This window comes from Artibeus jamaicensis, unplaced genomic scaffold (genome assembly GCF_021234435.1).
Source record: "Artibeus jamaicensis isolate MK-2021 breed Jamaican fruit bat unplaced genomic scaffold, CSHL_Jam_final contig_490, whole genome shotgun sequence".
Lineage (NCBI taxonomy): Eukaryota > Metazoa > Chordata > Mammalia > Chiroptera > Phyllostomidae > Artibeus > Artibeus jamaicensis.
The window spans coordinates 12,101,256-12,120,620 of NW_026521861.1; the positions used below are offsets into that span (position 1 = coordinate 12,101,256).

Consider the following 19,365-nt stretch of genomic DNA (forward strand, 5'->3'; position numbering starts at 1 on the left):
AGGTTAGCAGTTCTTGCTCTGATTTTTAAAAAAAAATCTTTTCTTCATTAGTTCTTTATTAGGTATGCTTCCTGTTGAGGTAGAATCTGTGTACAGGACATTACATAAGTCAGAAGTATATACCTTAAAGCATTTTCGCAGAATGAAGATTCCTGTGGAAGCAGCCTTTGCATTTGTATAAAGAAATACAGCACCTCAGCGGTCCATTGGAACCCGCCGGGCCCCGCCCAGCCCCACCAGGCCACGCCCAGCCCCACGCGGCCCCCGCCCAGTCCTCTCCAGAAGGATGACCATTCTGACATTCCAGTCAACTTCACCTACGGTTATTGTGGGTGTTAGAAAATACATTTCCCTTCCTTCCTTTCTTTTTTTTAAACTTTAAAAGTGGTCAAATATGAGATGTTAATATAATCTATGTAACATTATCCATTTCCAAATGGGATAATGGGAGCATAAAGGAAATATGTTCCTACTTTGAGCACAGACCTCCATGAGACTCAAAATATTACATTTTATCTAGTAAAAGTAGCTATTAAAAGCTGGTGTACTACTGTTCATTTAATACTTTATTCAGTTGGGAGTTTAAATTATTATTTGGTTAATAAGTTAAGAAAATTGTTAGGAAATAGTTAAGACCTCGTTTTTGTACAAAAATGGGGATTTTTCTTCATTTCCTTGAGCACTTATATATTGCATCCACACTCATTTTATTGAGTGGGTAAGACCATTTATTATTTTTTCCCTTTAAGATCTAGCTGTCACAATAAGCATTTCTTTCCTTTTTATCTTCTTAGATGTGAAAATAGCAGTATGACTATTCAGTGTTTTATACTTATGAATCAGCATTTTACAAATTGATTTATTCACTGGTAGTGTTACAGTTTGCTCTCAATTTGCAGGGTTAGAATTAATTATGATGAAGCACTAAGGGCTGATTATTAGAATTTGAAATCAAAATGTCAGTATAATGTGAAGCTACATGAATGGGCAAAGAATTTCATTAATATATCAATCACCGATCTTAAATATCTCAGTGCAGTTCTGAAGATTACAGTGTCTTTAAGTCATGCGTTAGTTTTTTTTCTTTGTGATCTTCTAACTAGAAAACAGATATGAGTTATAATAAGTGCTATTAGTAACACCGATAATAGTTTATGTTTGTATTTGGGAATAAGTGAAATGGAGAAGGAAATCAACAGACCTTTTCCATTTCCCCCTGTCCCAGCTATGACAGTGGTAATTTGTGTTACTTGCTTATGAATATTGTACTGGGTCTCAGTGATGGAGTAGGTTTACCTCCTGAGGAACGTACACATTTACCTACTAATACTAGGAGTGCTCTGTACTTATGTTTATCACAAAGATAGACGAGTATATATGCATACATATGTGAGAAAGAGAGAATATTTTAATGATATACCTTTACATGGATTAAATCCATTTATTCTCATCTTTATAGCTCAACATCTTTTCTGTTAGCGCTGTGAATAATAAAATATTAGTCATGTGTCTTTCGGTATGTATACACAGAAATCCACAGACACAATATCAATGGCTCTAATTCATCAAAAATCCATTTCTTTTGTATTAGGCTTACTATTTCTAAGTTATTTTTATCTTAATTTCTACAGGCTGAGTTACTATATAACTTAATCCTTCTAAATGAAAATTTAAGGGTCATGATTTTACCAGGCTAGCAAGCAATACGCACACATCATAGCTTGGTCAAAAAAGGGAGGGAGAGAAAGAAGAAAACCAAGGACCTTTCCTCTGAGCTTCTCATATTATAATACTGATGTGTTCAAGTCCAAGATCCGTTTTCTCAGATGGGCTGTTCGGAAGTAAATTGAAATGTATCAGTGATGATCTGGATTGCTGTTCTGTAAATGAATGACCCTGTGCTTTCCAGAAAAATTTTGCACACAGGCTTTTTAATTGAGAGGCAACAGTTCAGATAGCAGTTACACAGGCCCGGCTTTGTGTATTTGATTCTAGAAATGTACCTGTTCAGCGTGGTACTCCTAGAGCTAAGCACACAGCTGCCAAAGCTCTCAATGAGAGCCGAAGGCTTACTTTAGTGCTACACAGAAAATATACCCTTTCCTGCACAACATACTCAATCCAAAAAAATTCATTAAGAAATGTTCTTACCTACTTTTCAGTTTCAAGGTACAACAAGAGAATATTATAGTCCATTAAAAAATGAATGTTTAACACATTTCAGAAAGAAATACTGACTTTTAAGGCTCAACTTGGGAAAATTTAGTTTATGAAAAATAAAACTCTTGGAATACTGTTGGAGCATTTCAAGCATTTTTTTCTGGGCTTGCAATTATTATGCAAATATTATTGCTATTGCAAAAGACCCTGGTCATGAATTGCTTTGTAATGGAGCAAGGTTACTGATAACTCTTTTTAAAATAGATATGTCCCTGACAGTATTCTGCATAGGACCTGCAGATAAATTGCTGGTGGCCAAAGACTAAACAAATGCACCCACCTCCCCCGCAAAGTGCCAGAATTAAAGATATTTATCCAAATGCTTTAAATCAATTTATTTTGTATTTTCTATCCATGCCTGCAGGGTAGCAAACATGAAACGCTCATTGTACTGAGCTTTCTTTTCTAGCTGTCACTGAGATGGCCACAATGTTTGGAGACATGCTCTCTAACTGTCAGCATTTGTTACAGTTCAGTGATGCATGGTAAAGTGTGAGGGACATTGTCTTCCTCCACAGCTAAATGTATTAATGTGGCCATGACATTGCCCAATGACTTCTTACTCAAGGTCAGAATAATGAGATTCATCTGTATTTTCCAACAATTTGTTTATTGATCAATCTATTTTCCATCTTAGCCTGTTTCCTTAAGTTTATTAAGTACTTTCTAGATTTTGAGGGAAGTATATATTACAATATAACAATGACAATTACTTGTCATCGTTAACCATTAATTACATTTTATATAGTCAGCTCTGAGTTCTCAGTTCGCCTCTGAAATAAAACAGCATTGTTGTTTGTTCTTTCTGTTGCTACCTATGAAGACATGATTGAGGTAGAACTCTAGACTTCTCTGATCTATTTAAATTTTCTTCCTGTTTATACTTTCAATGACTATGAAGTGTTATACAATAAGTATGTGATAACCAAACATTCATTCTGTTTATCCAATAACCATCTCTTATTCATATAGTGCTTTACATTTACAACTTGCTTCCACAGCAGCACCCGCTTTCATCCTGGGAACAGTTCTAGGTGGTAGATGCTGCAGAAAATTGTACCCCCATTTCACAGGCGAGGACGTGTAATTCAGGGATGTTAGTGCCCTCACACAGCTTGAATTTAAATCGAGGATTTTTTACTTCAATTCCAGTACCCTTTCTTCTGTTCCATTCTTATTTGTTTATAGTTATTGAGAACTGGAAGATTGCATGGCGCTGGTGTAAAATTGCGTGTCTTTATAAAATAACAAAGTTACTACTACGTCACTTAAATATTCACTGCTTCTGGGGTAGTTTTTTTAAATCACCACTCTCACTGCGGTCACTTCATTGCTCCCAGAACTTCAGGGGCTCGTGGCCAAACCTGTCCCTTCTTCGTAGTCATAGAACCATTTTCCAAGAGATTTTCGTTTACTGTAGTTGATCTTGTTTCATGGAGTAGAGCACATACTGATCACAAATATTTGCATGGGATAATTTTATTTTATTGGTTTACAGGAACCAGTGTAAGCTTTTGGTTTAATAGCAACTCTCTTTCCAATTACAGTCTGCCTGTATATCACAAATGTCTTTAATTTTTCCCCATAACATTTTAAAACTTTTTAAGGACTCAGTTTGCACTGAAAGTTACACTATCCAGTGGTATTCTTTGAGGCAGGCTCTGTAACTCTTTTAACTCCTATATATTTAGCAGTGTTACATGTGTCAGTTAACTTCCATTACTTGTAACTACGCTTCCACAATGAAGTGTGGAAAAGAGCAAAATATATAGTTTGGAAATCTGAATGTGCTGTTCAGAAACCCTCAAGAGCAGTAGAAGTAGAACCAGGAGGGAATTTGAAAAGCAGGTTTACACTATGAAGTTCTGTGTCAGAATTTTGATTGTTGAAAGCTCTTTGTTGCACAAATAACAAGGATCATGAATGCTTTGCACATATGTAGGTACTTTTAAGGCAAAAGTTAATTATAACCTTATATTTAGTGGCCCAAATATGCAATGTGGATTCATAGTTGTTACTTAAAGCATGCATTTGTATTTTCAGCGATATGTTATGAAGAATGGACAGTAACTAGAGTACTTATTATAATCAAAGGTCCATAAAGATACATAATGTATGGAAAATAAATATTACTGTCACTAAATAGAAGATTCTGCATTGTTGGAAGTTTGAAGTTATTTTGTCACTGCGGAAACCTGAGTCTTTAAAAGGTTTAGGTTCAGCAAGAATGCTCACAGGTTTGGACAGCATATTTTAGTTTTTCTCAGCATTCACTTTCAAAACTGTGATTTGATCATTTAACTGGAAATAATGAATTTCTCAATAGCTTACCATCTCAGTAGACAAAGTAGGAAAAAAATGCTTCAAGCTTTTGTCTGACTTTACTGGGGATTATTTTTAATATTTAATTGTTTGAATGACATGGGTTTATTCTTTATACATGAGTACTTGTACAATCAATATAAAACATATAGCAAACTGGTATCTTTACATATAGAAATGTTTGTTCTAATATTGTTAAAATCTCATGGCACTGATTCACATGAGTTATATTTGGTGGCAATTCCAAAAGTGTTTTTCAAGCACATCATTTCGGTAAGGCTATAAAGGCCTCACTCAACCCTGAGCTGTGTAGCTTCGTCTGCAAGCGTCCTGCTCATAGCAGGGAGCCCCCTGAGTATCTGACGTGGAGCAGCCTGGATGTACAGGTGGGCCCCAGCCGCCAGGGGGCGCTGCGGTAGACCAGGGCGGAACCCACAGACAGAAACTCGGCTGCACAGGCCGGATGGAGCCTTATCCTAGCGACATAACAAAGGCTATAGCTATAAATTAAGTGTTTAAATTAGAATTTTTTTAAGACATTGAATTTTGTATTGCAAGACCCTGTTTCATAATTATCATCAAAATTGTGTCCGTCCTTTGGGAGCTTACGTTTTCAGACAGAAGTTTATTTTCTGTTTAGAGATTATTACACCTACTGAGCACAACAGCGATTGTGGCGCCTGATTTTTCCTGCTCATTTTTTGGCTCAAAGCCTGAAAACAGGGAAATCGCAGTGTGGGCTGGGGTTGGGGGGCAGCAAGGGGTTGAATCTCAAGTTGGGGCACCCACAGTATAAGGCAGAAAGGGGGAGATCCGGCAGGCAAACGTTTGGTTCCACGGAGCAGCGGCTGAAGGTGCCGGGTCTGGAATCCGGGGTGCCCGCAGTTGAGGTGGAAGCACGGGTCCTGCAGGCGCGACCCGTGGCCCTGTCTGTGCTCTGGGACAAAAGGGAGTGGGCGCACCGGTCGGTCGTGAGCGGTTAGGCGGCTCATCGTGTGGACAGAAGTGGCAAAAGGAGTGAACTTCTTTCTTCTATCATGCTGGATTCTATGCTCAGTGCCTTCTACAAGAGCCTGCTCGTTGTTTCTTTAGCACTTGGAAGGAGATAAAATCATCGTCCCCATTTTATAAACCAAGCGTGTGCAGGCCTTGCAAAGGCCCGAGATGGCGCAGCTGGTGGTGGGCAGAGCAGAGGCAGAGCAGAGCCAGGGTGTCCTCGGTCCGCGAGCGCAGCTCCTCGGCGCGGCTTCCCGGGCGCTGTGCGGCCTTCCCAACCCTGCGGTAGAACCGCCTGTGGGTGGTGAGTAAGGCCAATGTGATACACAAATGGAGAACTTTCCATATCTGTGTGCCTACAAGACTTCTATTTTCTCACGATAATGGTAATTACATTTCTATAGAAATGATGAGGCAAAGCCTTACCAAGAGTTTTTTTTCTTTTCCTCAGGACTCTTCATAACGATAGTTGTAACTTTTAATAATTTCATTTGTGATAGGTAAATTCATTGTGGTTATGATTAACCTTGAATAGAGAAAGTTAGAATAGCAAGGCTGCTGGAAGCCAGTCTGTCTGAGTTCAGGTCTCAGTCGCAGTCCTGAACTTCTCCGGGCCTTGGCCTTGGCCTTGGCGCCTGTGACTACAGAGAGCAGTGGCACCTGCCGCATGGGGCTGTTGTGAACACTCGGGAAGTTGATACGTGTGGAGTTTGTACAGCAGTGCTGGCCTCGTCTAGGGACTTGAGTTGTTTCATTAGCAATTATTGGCACAGGGCGTTGCACATCAAAATTAGGGAATCCAAGGGTAATTCTATTTTTAAGAAAATTTAAATTTAAATTTTGATTATATGCTTGAGCAGCATTCAGAGTGACAGAATGAAGACTATTTTTATTGTAACATTTTCGAGTTAATGAAGGTTACCAAGAAAAAGAACACAAGAAATACAATCATTTGCCTTGTTTTAAAATATCCAATGTACAGTTGATATATAAATGTTGAGTTTCAAAATATACATTCTCTACAAATAGTACTTTTCAAAGGGCTTTTTTACTGTGTATTTCATGATACAATGAAATAGCGAAAGAAGAGATTAATAAGGTGGAACTGATTGCATTGGACATTTGTACACCGTAGTGAGTATTGTTTAATTGTCCATGAGATTGAGATGTTAAATAAGCAGATTAATATAAGTAATATAAAGAAGAGGAATAAGAAGAAATTGGAAAAATTTCCTTCTAATGTGTAATACTTAATTATAGGTTGCATTTGGGGGTTTATAAAATATGCATAATTCATTTGAAGAGAAATTTTAATTTGACTTTTATGAGGTTGTTTATATTCTACCCCATGTATCATTTGTTGGATATTATAAAAATACAGCATTTAAAGTAAAACAGAGGTACGTATTATAGAAAACAAATTGTTTTCTATAGAAGGGCTACTGTATATGCCTCAGGGTTATATTATTCAGTAGGTTTAGCTCATGTCGTACTCAAGTTGGATGTGCTCATGAAGCATTTCAGTCCTCTGTCAGGTGTTAATTAATGTTCTAATATAAATATTTATCTGATAAGGGAAGAAGTATATTTATAACATTTCTATTAATTTCAAAAAGCACAGTTTTAAATAATTAAATAGTAAATGTTTTTAATTAACTAAATACCATCAATTATCATCTGATTTATATAAACACAAATAGCTTTTGACAACTATTGATTAATACTACTGAAATTATATTTTGTAATGTAGGGAAATGTTTTATTCCCAAATCAAGGCCAGTGATAGAGTGGCTTCTGTTGACAGGATATGTTAATCAGCACAACATTTCTACAGGATTTTAAAATACTGGATAAAAAAACCTTTAAAAAATTTTAAATCATCAAAAATACATTGACGACATAGATAGTAACTATAGGGCAAAGAAAAAAGAAAACTAGAGAAAAGGAAACTGAGATGTAAGAAGACCGCTGAATAAGTTTTATCTTTGTGGCATTTGCCCATAAGGCGAACTTGACGTCCAGTGCGTTGAGCTCAGAGTACAAGGGACACAGGTGGAAGCGCACTGCTGCCCAGTGCGGGGCACTGAGGAGCTGCTGCTGCCCAGCGCGGGGCACTGAGGAGCAAGTGGAATCTCAGAGGGACACGCACTCGGCGGAAGGTCGGCAGACGGCAGCACTCCCACCATTTTGTCCTGACACGCTGTCCCTGAAATCCCTACATGGTCCTCCAAAAATGTCTTGAGCCTTGAATTTAGTTTAAAGTTGCTTCTGGCAGACAAAGACGGAACTCTTCAATGAAGACACGAACACACCTTCATCTGGGCTTCAAAGAATTTCCCAGCATGAGCACACACGCAAGGACGACCAAGCACTTAGGAGATACAGCTCCATGAGCAGGAATCAGGAGAAATGACAGATGTGAAGGACAGGCTGGAAGATTAAAAATATGGGAACAATTGGATGCATATTACGAAACAGCCATGCTTACTATGTTGGAAGAAATAAAGTTTCAAAAAAATTTTGGAAAAACAGATATACACACATGTATACACGTAAATATGTATGTGTGTGTGTGTGATCCTAGCAGATTTGAAATATAACCAAATAGAACTTATAAAACTGAGGAATAAATGAATTTAAAGTTTAAAACTGCACTCAGTGAAAATATCTGTTTTGGAGTGAAGGCAAAATCATCATATTTAAAGACGGAGAGAGTTTGACACCAGATATTCACTGGTCGGAATTCTGAAGGCTGTGTCCTTCAGGGAAAAGGAAAGTGATTGGAGGTCTCATGTGAATGAAAACAACCAAACCTGAGGGTACACCTGAGCAGTCACTTACTGTACAAAGCATGTACTTACCATATGATCCAGCAATCTTCTACATATCTACCCTGGAGAGAGGAAACCTATATTCACACAGGAAACCTGTTCAGGGGTGTTTAGAGGAGCTCTTTCAGTCATCTCCAAACACCGGAAACCACAGAATTGTCAATCAGTAAGTAAGTGGGTCAGTAAACTGTGCGATATCCAAATAGTGGGTGGGCGGAGGAGATGAATGAGCTATTGGTATGTACAGTAAGGCATTCATCGCGAGTGATCCTTTGTGTGGAGGGAGGTTGGGGAATGAGCTGTGTAGACTGGCAAAAACAAAATCACATACTCCACCCAAAACCTGGGCAGCAATTCAGTGAGTTTCTAAGGTTGGCCTGTGTGATATTTTACACTTTTGTGGGCATTGTATTTAACAAAAAATATTAATATATTTGACACACTACAGTTTTGTTCTTTAAGTCAAATGTCTTCAGCAGATACTGATGATCAGAATTTAGCTAGAAGTTTATGGATGGATTTGAAAAGCGGGTTGTCAGTGCAGATTTCTGGAGCTGATAGAAGTTGGAGATTGCCTGAATTCTTTTGTTTTGGAAATGTTTTAAAAATAGAGCAAAATTTCAAAGAAGCAAACAGTCATTCCCATACCCAGAATTAAGTGTGATTAATATCTTAACATTGTTCCTTGTGGTTTTGCTTTTTATTAATTAGGAAAAAGCAGTATTGTTGCTGAAAAATATTAGAGATGTTTATTGAAAATATTCAAACAAAAAAGAACAGTGTAAAAGGAATAAAAAAGAACACAGATATCACTCTCTAGATACCCGTCATCCATAACATCTGGGAAATATCTCCCCAGGTATTTTTCTATGGTTACGTATATATTTATGTATAAAAGATGAGGGATGAAAGGATTGGAAGACAACAGACAGGCGGAAAGATTTATGATAAATACGGGTGCAACCATCATGAAAATAACTTTATTTCATCTTACTGTAACTTATTATAAAAGTAATCCTTGTATTTCTAAATTTAACACCAGAAGAGACATTAATTCCTAAATATTCCTGTAAGATAACATTTAGAAAGTATGAAAAATATTAAGAATTTTTAATCAAATGGATTTTTTAACTGCTGGTTTTTGGCTTTAGAGAATTTGACTTCATGTTTTGAAAAGAAAACAACGGAGTAGCAGTGCCCTTATCCCCATCTTCTTAATTTTGTGGTTTGTATATTCCTTAGATTGGCCCGGTTGGTAAGATTCACATTCCTATCCATGAGCTCCTACAGTTGGTCATTATTAAGTGTACATTTTGATGCATTTGATGCACACAAGCACTTCTTTTACTACCGCTGACTCTTTCATTTTGGTTCAAGTTGACTGGAATCTGTGCTGAAATGGGATTTTTTTTTTAGAGGGGGAGGTGGTTTGCTCTTAGATACTTCTATGAGAGCTATATTTCCCAAACATATGGTTCCAAAACTTTTTCTGCACCCTCACCCTTACTTTCTCAGTCACGAGCATTAAATACCTAACAAGTATTTACATCCTAATAACTTACTAGCTGTTTAAAAATATACACAAAATAAAAATATTTGTTGCATTCTCAGGTAACCCCTGTCACTTGCCAGATGCTGCACAGACACAGCTTTCCAACCTTGGTTCAGACTGTGCTATGCAAATTTCCTGTTCCACCGCGATGGTCTTGCTTTTTATCATAGCAACTGCTCAAAGTCTAGCCTCACAAAAATGTGACTATTGCGGAAATGTAGTATGATCTGATGTTGAACTTGGCATCTGCTTCAAACAATCGTCTGTGCCTTGTACCTATAACTACTATCACTACATGTACGTTTAGTATTTGATGCGAGTTTTGCCCATTGGATTGATATTCTAACAATCACTACTTACTCTATTCATAGTATTTTCCAATTTGCAGTACCAGAATTGAAGCTCAGCAATTAATTGCCATGTCCCAGGCTTCCCAGGACTTGACCTGTGCTTTCGAGGGCAATTTAATCAGAGAACCTAGGGTGTGGATGCTGAGGGGGAGAGTGGTGGTTACCTTTGTATTTCCTACCCCAAAGAACCACCTCTTGTGTCTCCAGAGGAAACTTCGATGTCTCTAGATCAAAGCCCCGCAGGCAGCCCTAACTTGCTGTCTGAATAAAGACATGATCCCCACACCTTCCCTCTCACCTCCTGAATTTGCCCTAGCCCACCTTGCAAAGCAAATATCTTATCAATATGCCCTACCACATGGTATGACTCCATTTCAGTTGAGACTATGAGTGACCCGAAACATGATACCCAACAGTATTAAACTTTTCTTAATTAGGTTGGATATTATTCACCAGTTACGGAGACACACACACACACACACACACATTACCACTAGTTTTCTTAAGAACATATTGATTATATTTAAGGAAAACTTAAGCATGATGACTTATATAACCTATAAATTGTGGTATGAATTTTTTCCCGTTTGTTGTTTCAGTGGGGAATAAGAAGGATTAGAAATAATTGTACTTTATAAGTTGCTCAGTAGCCAAAGCAGCATTGATTCATTTGAAGCATCAGCTGTTCTGGTAATTATGATACTTAGAGTTAACAGTAATTTAACTCAGATCATTTATATTCTCTATATTGCTTAAGCATCTGTCCATGAATCAGTTTTTGTAATGTTTCAATACAGTGGTCCCCAACCTTTTTGCACCAGGGACCGGTTTCATGGAAGACAGTTTTTTTCCATGGACCAAGGGTGGGTAGCTGATAGTTTCAGGATGATTCGAGTGCATTCTGTTTATTGTGTCTTTATTTCTATTATTATTACATTGCAATATACAAGGAAATAGTTACACAACTCACCACAATGCAGAATCAGCGGGAGCCCTGGGCTTGTTTTCCTGCAATTAGGCAGTCCCATCTAGGGGTGATGGAGACAGTGCCCCCTGAAGTGTGTTGCTTATGTCCAGTCTCCTCTGTAGCCTTGTTTTGGTTGCTGTCACTGCAGAAAACCCTGCTTCACAAAGATAGGATGTTGGAAATGGAAGCAGGCTTTTCATTGCTTTTGTGGCAATCTCGGGATATTTTGCCTTGACTTCATTTATTTTTTTTGCCTGCAGCAATCTTTTATTTTTTCCTTTAAGTCTGCTGAAAATCTACACATGGACAAGACAATTAATTCTCGTAATAGAAATACCCCCGTCCACATAGCCAAGGTCTCCATCAGATTCCACAGTGAGCATGCGGTACGACACATTCTATTTCACAGGTGCATTTTCTTGTAAGTCTAGGGTTATGGTCAATTCTTTCTGGAAATATTAGCTTCTCACAAACTGCCTCCTTGATTGGTAAATACCATGCTACTTCATTGGGCTCCATGAAGAGGGAAGGTGGAACATGCTTTAAATTAGCCATTTTGCTGTCTGGTGATGTATATTCTTGTAACATGTAGGTCTTGTTGGCCTCATGGTGAAGTCTCGTGTCATTCATTCTGATAATCACTCCATCAATTCTCAAAAAAAAACCTGCAACAGCAGCAAAAAGCTGGAAGGTGTAATTCTAATTTTCATGTTTAGACTTGAAGCTCCTTGATCATGAAGTTCATCCTCAAACAGGAGAACTTCTTCAAAAAACGTAATCTGTTCTCTGGCTTTCAACTTCTCTGTATCTATATGATCTGTTGTAGGTACAACCTTTAACTTGAATGATTCTCCAAGTCATGTTCCTTTGTAATCTGTCATATAGGTCCAGTCATGGAGTTTAATAACTTCCTTGCAATGCTCACCTTCCATCCTGACAGGCTACTTTGAGCATTCCTTGGTACTTGTTTATACATCTTAAAGCATCTGTAGTATTGAACTCGATCCCAAAGCCAGAATCATGCTGGATTCTTAAAATGTTATCTCCAACCATCATTTCTGGGAGGGGTGGCAGATGCACTTCATTAGCTGACTTTTCCACATCTGCATACCTCATGGTGTGAGTCTTGGTGGCCGTCAGCTTCCGGGGCCTGAAGAGGAAGCCCTGGTGTCTGCTCTGGAAGCCACGGACCATCACCACAGAGGTGGGCTGGAGCACTGGGGCATGGGACACCAGTCCCACCTCACTGCAGTCCAGCCCTCCACCTTGACTTCAATCCGCTCACCTCCCAGGCCAAGGACCAGTACAGGGGGTAGGGATCTCTGCTCTAGAGGTAATTAAACACAGAGATCCTGGAGTACTTTGACACTGTGAATGCCTTAGAACTTGAGCCTTTCATATTTGCTTGCCAGATATGAGAGAAGATCTATATTAGGAATTCGCTGTGGGTAAAGATTTTTATTATCATATAAACTTACCTTTATTATCTGCATTATTTTTTATTATCCTCAAATCTGTCATCATCACTATTACACAGAAAAAGAGGGTGGGGCTAATGTGGTCCATCATATTTTGATAATGAAATCTTAATAATGTTAAGTTCTAAAAATTGAAATTACTGTCTAAGAAAAAATCAGCCAAACTAAATTTATCCAATAAAATACCTTATAGCACTTCAGCTTTTGAAATATACAGTATGACATGATTATGAGGCACTCATATTGTCCTTGTCAAATCATCCTTACTGTTTTCTAAGTCACCGCAGTGAAACAGGTCTTGTGTTTCATGCCACACAGTAGCAACCATTAGTGTCTGTAGTGGCACTGGCAGTCAATCAGCCATATTAGGCACTGACCTATTTCCAGGATTTTCAGAGAGTAGTAATAGCTATATTTGGATTCGGGTAAAAATATTTTATGGATGATAAAATTCATACTGGAACAATGAGTTTAATTGATGACTACAGAGTAAGCAAATAAGATGTCAAAAATCTGTATAATTTAGTAGTCCATTAAGCCTAATGTGGTTATGTCCCACATAAACCAAAGGATTTGAGTAAAATTGTATTTTAGATTATCATCATCATTTTTTACTCTTTAATAAAATTTAGACAAATGCTTAATCTAAAAGATTTTAAACTTTTATTTTTTTACTGCATAGTCATCATTATGCTCAAGGATTTAAAACAGATTCAATGTAGAAAAAAGTAAATAAAAAAATTGTTTTAAATTATTATTTATTGAAACATCTTTTTATGACTTTGGACTAGACCACTGTTCCTTACAAAGAACATAAAAATCATTAACCTTATAAGAAGAAAGTCATGAATTGGACTATATTAAGATCATTGAGATTAATAATGTCTCTTCATCAAAATGCAAATTAAGATAGTGAAAAAAAAATAAGGTACAGAGTGGGAGTGTATATTTTCAATGCATAAGTCTGGCAAATGACTCATTCAGAGTATGTAAAACACCCTTTACAAATCAATTAAAAAGACAGTTTGCCCAGTAGGAAAAGGGTTAGAGCATTACAAAGATAAATTTGAGCAGACACTTAACAAAGTGGATCTCCAAACACCATAAACCCATGTAAAAGTTTTCAGTTTAGTTAGTCATTGGAGAAATGCAAACGAAAACTACAGGATAAAACTACACATGTACCAAATGGCTTAAATGGAAAAGGTAGACAATACCAAGGTTTGTCAAGGAAGTGTAGCAACTGAAACTCTTATTCAGTGCTGTGCAGAGTGTAAATTGGTACAACTCCTTAGGATACCTGTTTGGCAGTATCCGTTGAACACATGAATGCCTTGTGACTGATGAATCCGCTCCCAGATACGCACCCCATGTATCAGTTGGCGTACATAGATTTGCTGAAAACACATACAAAATGCTCATAGGCTCATTATTGCCCAAAGCCAAAACCTGGTGCTCAGGTTACCAGGTACCCATCAAAAGTTAGACTTTGTAAAAAGTTACTAATGGTATATTCCAACAGTGGTGCACATAGGAAAGAAAATGAGTGAACCACTACAATTATGTTTAACAATACATGTGTATTTTAGAAGTATAGTGGCCACCAAGGTGGAGGGCAAGACTCAGAAACATAAATACTGTCAGAGTTAGTTTATTTACACTTAAAAAAAGACAAAACTACTTCATATGTTAAGTCAGATTAGTAGGCACCCATTTGAGGGGTGGTATTTCCTGGAAGTGGTAGAAAGGGGACTTCTAGGGTACTGCTAAGGTAGGATTTCTTACTCTGAATCCTTGATATGGTCATTTTTTTCTTGAAAGCCAATTGAGTTGTATACTTATGACTTACAGACTTTCTGCTTAAATATAATTTTTTAAAAAGCATTTGGTGCAGACGACCAGTAAAAGGGACACCATCACAATAGGGAGACCAATTCTAGAAGCTTCTTTGTCCCTTAGGATCTGAGACTTTCAGGTAATACTAGTTGGTGCCAGTGGGAGCCCCCAAAACGCCAAATACACCATACAGACCAAAATAGGACTGCAAAGATCTCTGAACATTACACTACTATTTGAGGCACAACCCACAAAAGTATGCCAAGATTTATGTCCTAAAACTAAAGAGAGTGAAATCCTGCTAAAATAAAAGATTTCCACAGAAGCCAGTGTCTCCTAACATTATAAACCAAATGTCCAGGATGCAAAAAATGATCACCACTCTTACAGAGAACCAAGAAAATCACAGCTCATGTGTGGCAGTCAACAAGCAGGAGTCAGATGTTGGAATTACCAAATGAGAATTTTAAAGCAGCCATTCGGAAAATCTTCAGCAATAAAGTACAGGTTCTCCCAAAGAAATGAAAAGGCAGGAAATCTCAGCAAAAAAAAACCCTAGAAGTTATAAAGAGTCAATATACAAAATACACACTCATTCATGGTTTTTCAAAAGCTGTTGGCAATTTAGAATAGAGGGAAGTGAACTCAACTTCACTAAGACCATCTACAAAGTCCACGGCTAACCACACACTTCATGGCAAAAGGCTGAACGCTTTTCTACTAAGACAAGGAACAAAGCAAGGATTTCCATTTTCATCACTTTGGGTTGGTTACTTCACCACAGGCCTTGGACTTTAATCTGACCTACTTTCTTCACTGGCTTCCCCTGTTTAGGTTCAGCATTGACATGATTCAAAGCACACTTACCCATCATGTAATATGATGAAATGCTGAAAAATGTTCCTTTTCAAGGTAGGACCAGAGTGCAGTGACTTGCAACCTCTATTGTTTTGTATTGTTCTGGAAGATGAGCCAATGTAACTAAGTAGAGAAAGATGTATGTTTTAATGCAATCAAATCGACTGAAAAATCAGTGGAAATAATAACATTCATCATTGTGCATAATTACAGAATATATATGAGATTTTTTATTCTTTGCCCACAGAGTTATGACAGCATTTTTTTTTTCAAAATAGGATTTCAACTTAATTGTATATTCATTTGCTAAGCTATGTTGGTCTTCTGAGTAGGAGTATGAGAGGAGATTTCCCCCCCAAAAAAGCTAGAATTATTTTCTGGGGAATGGGCCCCTTGTAGTGCAGGCTTCCTCTGCTAGGTGAGCGTTCTAGGAACCCATCTGTATGAGTGTGCCAGATGGTGGTGGTGTGAGAGGCTGCGTTTGGCTTCAGTAAATTTTTTTGAAGACATGTTTGCCCATTTCATGATGTGTGATTTCTGAGTGCACCTGCCCACACTGTGCTGAGTGTTCAGCAGCCTGTGACCAAAAATGGCATGACCTCTGTGCCCCACACGGAGCACAGCGAGGAAAGAATATTCTCTTCAGTAAATGATGCTGGAAAAACTGGATATTTACAAGCAAAAGAATGAAATGAACACCTATTATAAAGCATTATAAACTAAATGAAATGAATTAAAAACTTGAATATTAGACCTGGAACTGTGAAACTCCGAGAAGAAAATGTAGAGGAAGAAGCTCGTTGACACTGATATTTTTGATATGAACCAAAAGCATACAGAACAAAAGTAAAAATAAACAAGTGAGACTATATCAAACTAGGAAGGTTTTTTTTTTTGCACAGCAAAGGAAACAATCAACAAAATGAAAAAGCAGTCTATGGAGTAAGAGAAAATATTCTCAAACCATATGTGTGATGAGGGGCAAATGCCTAAAACGCATAAGGAACTCTTACAACACAAAAACAAAACAAAACAAATAATCTGATTTAAAAATTGGCAAGTGATCCTGAATAGACATTTTTCCAAAGAAGTCATACAGAAGGCCAACAGATACATGAAAAGGTGTTCAACATCACTAATTATTAAAGAAATGCAAGAAGTTTGGCATTTAGCCAAACCTAGTCGTTGCCATGAATGAGATGCAAAGAACTCCATTCTACCATGTCCTATCCGCAGTGTGCCCACTGGGGGACAGGACAGCTGCTGCCATGAGGAGTGTCCTCCTGATGTTTATCTAGTGGCTTCATTTCCTTTAATTGTCTCTAGCAGTGATTCAGGGTGGAGTTAGCCTGGAGGAGTTGTTCTCGAAGTTCCCCTCATTCCTGCCACCCCAGCCCAACTGTGTTTGGAGTAGAAAGCTGATGAGTGAGACCAGTGAACACACACACACACACACACACACTCACTCACTCACTCACTCACTCACTCCTGGGAACCTCAAGGCAGAGTTGGTACCTGGAAACCAGACCTCTGCCCTCAGATCCCATGTTCTTTTGTCTGTACTATGCTCCAGCTCATTCTGTCCTCCTTTGTATGTTTTCTTTTAGACTTAAGAAAATACAAAATAATGTTGAAAGGAAACTGTAATTGAAAAGTTAAACTCCCTCAAAAATAAATAAATAAATAAAACCTGCATTATATATGCACTTAAGCCCAGGGACTCTCAGAAGCTATAGGAGGTTTATATAAAAGGAATGGCCTTTATTGCAAGTGTCTTAAACTTATACTGATTTTAGGAAATAAGTACGATTTTGTTCTCATGTTTCCTTAAGACTATATATTGATATTTTATAATAACATCTGCTGTCTCATGAAAATTTGTGTCCATCGGGTCTCCTTTGGACCTTTTATTAGGTAAACAATGTAATGACACAAATTTTAGTAACCCGAGGAATGGATATGTCTATCCTGGACCGAGTTCATGTCGACATTCCTGCCAGTAAATTCAGGACCCTTTTCCTCCCATCGGCGGTCCCCTCGCCCCCTCAGTCTTTGGAGCGAGATGGCGAATATCCAGTGGAGGACACACAGCTGCTGTTTCAAAACGTTGGCCCGGGCCTGATGCCCGTCCTCCTCCGCTGCCTTTCATTAGCGTGAGACAGTGATCACGTGCCCAGAAGGGGGAGGTTTTTCTGTGAGTGGCCCGCCAGTCCTCTCTGGCACACACTCTTCCAAGGCAGCTTGTCACTTCAGATGCTTGCTCATCACGTGGCCTGGTCATTTGTACATTAGCAGGTTTGGTAAAATTTTGTCTTAATTCAGCGAAGCGGCAAAATAGCAGCCACCACGCTTTGTGTAGAACATTCATCTGTGAGTGCTCACGGTCAGTGGGCAGAGTTTTCCAGAATGAGGGTTGGGCGCATTTGCCTGTAGCATCTCCCACTCTCTGCTGGGGTCACCTTGGGAAAATCATTTCCCCTTCCGGAGCCTGTATCCAACATTTATAAATCGAGGAGCCATTAGCTCTCCAAAGGTCCTTTCAATGTTAAAATTCTATGTTTAAGTCATGCAGATTTTTAATGTCTGTAGTATCACTGTTTTTGTTACACATATGTATTTGTTGCCTTAATTTAAATGAAATATAATGTCATTATCATTTCAAGTCCATTGTCCTCACCCAAAGAGTAAAAATGTGGTATTTGTATTTATTCATGCCTAGTTAAATTTAACAGCAACATGAAATAAATGATTACCTGCTTGGATATAATTTTATAATAAGGCCTCTGAAGGTCGTTCAAAATTCTGCACTAATTAATGTTTTATTTCCAGCCTCCCTTAATTATTCTAGCCAGATGGTCCTTTATTTATGTTATTGCTGGAGGTTTCCAGCTGAGGTTGTTTGATTGTTGAGGAAAAATGTGTGATGGCTCCGTAAGATAACTGTAACTGAATTGTTAGGTATGTTAGAGCATTGCTGCCGTCTGGCCCTGCTGTAGCCACATCTGGGAAATGAGTTTGTTAGCAAAGCACTTTGACACCCCATCTGATGCCCGTGTGAGACTCTGAGCTGTGGAAGAGAGTTCAGACGGGAAAATGACTCTGCATTTTACTGTGAAGGGAGGCACTTTGCAAACATCTCTCTGTGCAAAATTCATTTTGCGAATGATAAAAAATAAACTTTGCAATAAGTACACTTTTAAGGACATGATCCGTTTTCCAATGTCCTAATAACTTCAGGAATAAGCTGTTCCATTAAGGTCAAATTTAAAATTTGTGTAGATTAACCACCATTTAGGAAGCAGTTAAATGGAATTTTTATGGCATGGAACTTCAAAAGCCTAAATGAATTATCAGCTGAATAGAGAGTCCAATAAAAGAAACAGACTCGAAGTGGAAGATAAAAGTGATAAAGTGACAGTAAATTAGAGAATACGACTTAGAGCCCCATTGTTATGAAGAACAACAATAGACCTCCTGAATTATCTGTGTTTCTTTAGAAATTATCTCTTCTCCTTTCTTCACTTGTGAGTTTTAGAATTACTAAATAAATTAATAGCATTTGAGCTGGAAGCTTCTATCAGCCAAATTACACAGGAAGCCTTATTAACATGGCCATTGGCAACTTAACACTGGACAATTTTCTTCCAAGTGAACGTGATTTCATTATTGTAGTACTTAGGCTGTGCACATACAGAATAAATCAGTTCAATGTCCTTCTCCCCAATATGTTCAAAGACTTTGAAACCTTATTGTGCACAGAGCAGATGCGATTGGACATTATTGTTCAAGCGTCTTGGTAGTTCAGTCTGCATGCTACTTGTTCATGTCACAGAGGTTTTGTTGGTCTTGCCTCTGCTCCTCATGATTTATATATTAATGATTAAAGAGGTATCACATCGGAGAGATACTGAATGAAATAGACAAAGCAAAACATTTAAGTAACTTGCAATAAATG

At 38.0% G+C, this 19,365-nt stretch overlaps 1 protein-coding gene and 1 pseudogene across 5 annotated transcripts in view; one reads left to right on the forward strand and one right to left on the reverse strand.

Moving 5' to 3' along the window:
* Positions 1-19,365, forward strand: part of ATRNL1 (attractin like 1) — a 506,958-nt gene that overhangs the window by 240,477 nt on the left and 247,116 nt on the right. The window lies entirely within an intron of this gene.
* Positions 11,637-12,432, reverse strand: LOC119040045 (TIP41-like protein; annotated as a pseudogene).